The sequence below is a fragment of the Limulus polyphemus genome, unplaced genomic scaffold (assembly GCF_000517525.1).
Source record: "Limulus polyphemus unplaced genomic scaffold, Limulus_polyphemus-2.1.2 Scaffold2254, whole genome shotgun sequence".
Lineage (NCBI taxonomy): Eukaryota > Metazoa > Arthropoda > Merostomata > Xiphosura > Limulidae > Limulus > Limulus polyphemus.
In genome coordinates, this window is record NW_013667864.1 from 66,526 (window position 1) to 70,137 (window position 3,612).

Consider the following 3,612-nt stretch of genomic DNA (forward strand, 5'->3'; position numbering starts at 1 on the left):
TAAGACTAGACATTGTCACTACGTGACGAGGGGGGGGGGACTTTTTAAGCCTAAAAATGGTCATTAAAAATCACAGTACAGATTCCATGCTAGAAGTATGTTTCAAGTTTGTTTGTTTGTTTTTTATCTACTGCAAGTATAATGGGTTTTCTTTCAGTTGACTATCAGAACTCATAATCTGAGCTTGACCCACAGCAACCAGAAACCAATAATAAATTATATTTATGTGCAATATTATGGATGTGCCTTTTTGCCGGCATTGGTTAACACCAAATTGTCAATGTCAATTATAATTTCAAGACTTTTACCTCGTGTCTCTTTAGAGCTGAAATGATCCAACACAAAATAAATATTGACGTATTTACTAATTTGTATATGAAGAAAAGTTATATTGTTGATATTTCTAAATAGAAACGCTCAACACTTTCGTATATTAATGGAGTATATCCACCATCGTTCCAATGAAATATTTTAATTCTATAATGTAATTATAGATCATGAAATGTTTGCTAACCTTTTAAGACCATTATGGTAGTGTTTTTGTGTTTCACAAAAATCTGCTCATATGTACAGTGTTTCACACAACTTCATTCCACTACATTTTATCACGTAATTTCCTAGAAATATTCTGGAGTTTTTCCAATTATTTTCCTGGAAAATTTTCTATTTGGAAGCGTGGGAGCCTTCCTTAGATATTTTAACATTATAGAAAATACTCATATTAATTTAAGTTAAATTGGGAAATTTCACTCCACTTTTTGTTGTTGTTCACCTAAATTCACTTGTTTGATGTACACAATGGGCTAAACGACCAGGTTTAGAGAACCCTATGGTTCAGCCTTAATCTTCCCTTATTTTGAACTGCGCACCAGAGGGAAGATAACCAAATGTATCATTTGTATCGGTTGCTTATAACCCTGCCCCTCAGTGGCACAGCGGTATGTCTGTGGACTTACAACGCTAGAAACCGAGCACAGATATCCGATTGTGTAGTTTTGTGCTTAATTTCAAAACAAACAAACAAACCTATAACCCATATTATTATAACGCCCCCTACAGTTGAAAGTGCGAAGCCTATTTTGTAGTATCACGTGTCGAATACGAGACTTTCGGATTTCCACTACGATATACTATGACTACCAGGCTACGTTTTGTTTGTTTTTGAATTTCGCTCAAAGCTACACGAGGGCTATCTGCGCTAGCCGTCCCTAATTTAGCAGTGTAAGACTAGAGGGAAGGCAGCTAGTCATCACCACCCACCGCCAACTCTTGGGCTACTCTTTTACCAACGAATAGTGGGATTGACCGTCACATTATAACGCCCCTGCAGCTGAAAGGGCGAGCATGTTTGGTGTGACGGGGATTCGAACCCGCGACCCTCAGATTACGAGTCGAGTGCCCTAACCACCTGGCCATGCCGGGCCTAACCACCAGGCTACGTTCGGGTCTATTTCATTCACTTCTCACCTACGAGCATAGTTTGCTTTGCATGAGTGATTCCTTTTCTTCATTATTTTTTCGCTCAAGAGTACGCAAACGCAAGTAAATACACAGCTAACTCTTGCAGAAACATAGAAAATAGCAGCAATTTATAATACCTCCAATAAATAAATAAATATAATCAGTGCACGATTTTGGTATTATCATTCCCACAGTTCAAGAATCTCCAAACATTTATTTTTAAAGAAATAATGAAAATTCTTAATTAATCTCTAGTAAACTTCATTGTTATTACAACATTAAGAATGAAATATTCAAAAAATAAAGTTTTATTCCAGCTTTTAGAAAGATTCTGTTCAGAAACATATTTTTTAATCATAATGCTGTGTAGTTGCTTTAGTGTTCTAAACGATACAAATTGAGATGTGGGAGCTGTAGCATTCGATCCCTTCTCGGTGCGAAGCTACACATTGGGCTATATGTACATTCATCACCGCCAGAAATTGAATCCTTTATTTTAGCGTTGCAAGTCCGTAAACTTACCGCTGATCCTCTTAGGTAGTATCTACTGCTGACTGATTCTACTTGTTCTAGTCAGCAGTTCTAAATTAAAGATAGTTATGTCTGAAGTTTGTTTGTCGTTAAGCGCAAAACCATCACAATAGACCATCTGTGCTTTGCTCACGGCGGGTATCGAAACTCGATTTTTAGTGTCATAAGCTCCCAGACTTACCGCTAAGCAGCCACCGAGGAGGGGACTGTTATGTCTGAATGAACCTTAGCTGTCTCTGACGTGGCTGTTTACCCCATGTGTCTCATAATATGCCGTTCAGGTTGAAAATACAGATCAGCAGTTGCAGTGCTACTTGTTTCAGATTTTCGAAAATGTGTCACTATTACAATAAAATCAAAACAAAAAAAATTTCATTTTGAGAATGTTTCCCTACTGCACAGGGCGTGTCGTGGATAGTGAGAGCCATGCGTTCGCACAGGGCGCCAACTGGAAGGGGAGCGCCGATTGCCCAATACTAACAAAGCGAACTCGTGGCTGCTTGCCGGCATCACGGTAGCCCTTGCAGAAAGGGATGAACAGTTCAATATTGCCTGTTGAATGTGTGCTTATAAACAGTCGACTGCCCTCTTGTTTAGTAAAATTTCAGTGGTTGGTTGTATTCAAAACTCAAATTGCGCTGAACGATAAATTGAATGTACACACTATTTTTTGTTTTCAAAATTATACTTTGTAATGATCATAGTAGTTTATGTAATGTATGATAAATATTTAGAATAATAAAAAAATTGGGGGGATTAGGTTGGAGGGCTCCTAGTTATTCGTCGTACAGGGCGCCATCAAACATCGGTACGACACTGTTATGACACTAAAAATTGTATGTTAAAATATGGCACCAAATACAAATAAAATTTAAATTATCGAAGACATGGCGTAAAAATGTGATGGTGAATGTGCGGTGCTAATGCAATGGAAAAAAAGTACGTTTAAAAAATGTGACACCACGATATATATAATAATGAAAGCGTGTTGGAGTATGATGTTATTACGAGGGATGTTCAGAAAAAATGGGATTATTTTCTCATAAGCTATATGTGAGTAAATTAAATTATAGCTGACGATTAGTAAGGTGGTATAATAACGCCAGACCACATATTGATTGTTGTGTAACGACGGAAGTTAAAACTGTCCTTTTCGTCCCGCATCACTGTTTCTGTATGGTTTTAAAAAGTGTTCCCTCTTATTGTGCTGACCTGTGGTTGGCGTACATATTTATAAAAAAATTTCTGAACATCTTTTGTAAAATGAAAGAAAAATTAACTTGTAGAGTTACTACAATAAAAGTAAAAAAATTAACTTGTAGAGTTACTACAATAAAAGTGAAAAGTAACAGAAGTAATACGTTGTAGTAACACGATGTTCATCCAATGACCCTCTCTACCCGGTTGCTCGGCGGAAAGTTTGAGGGCTTATAATGCTAAAATGCTGGGTCCAGTACCCGCAGTGGACACAGTGTACTTAGCCTGTTGTTTAACATGTGCTTAAAAATGGAAGATTAAAACAAGCAACATTAAACCAGGGTATCATTAATCATTATATATATTACTATTAAAATGCTGGATCTAATTTATATATATATATATATATATATATATATATAC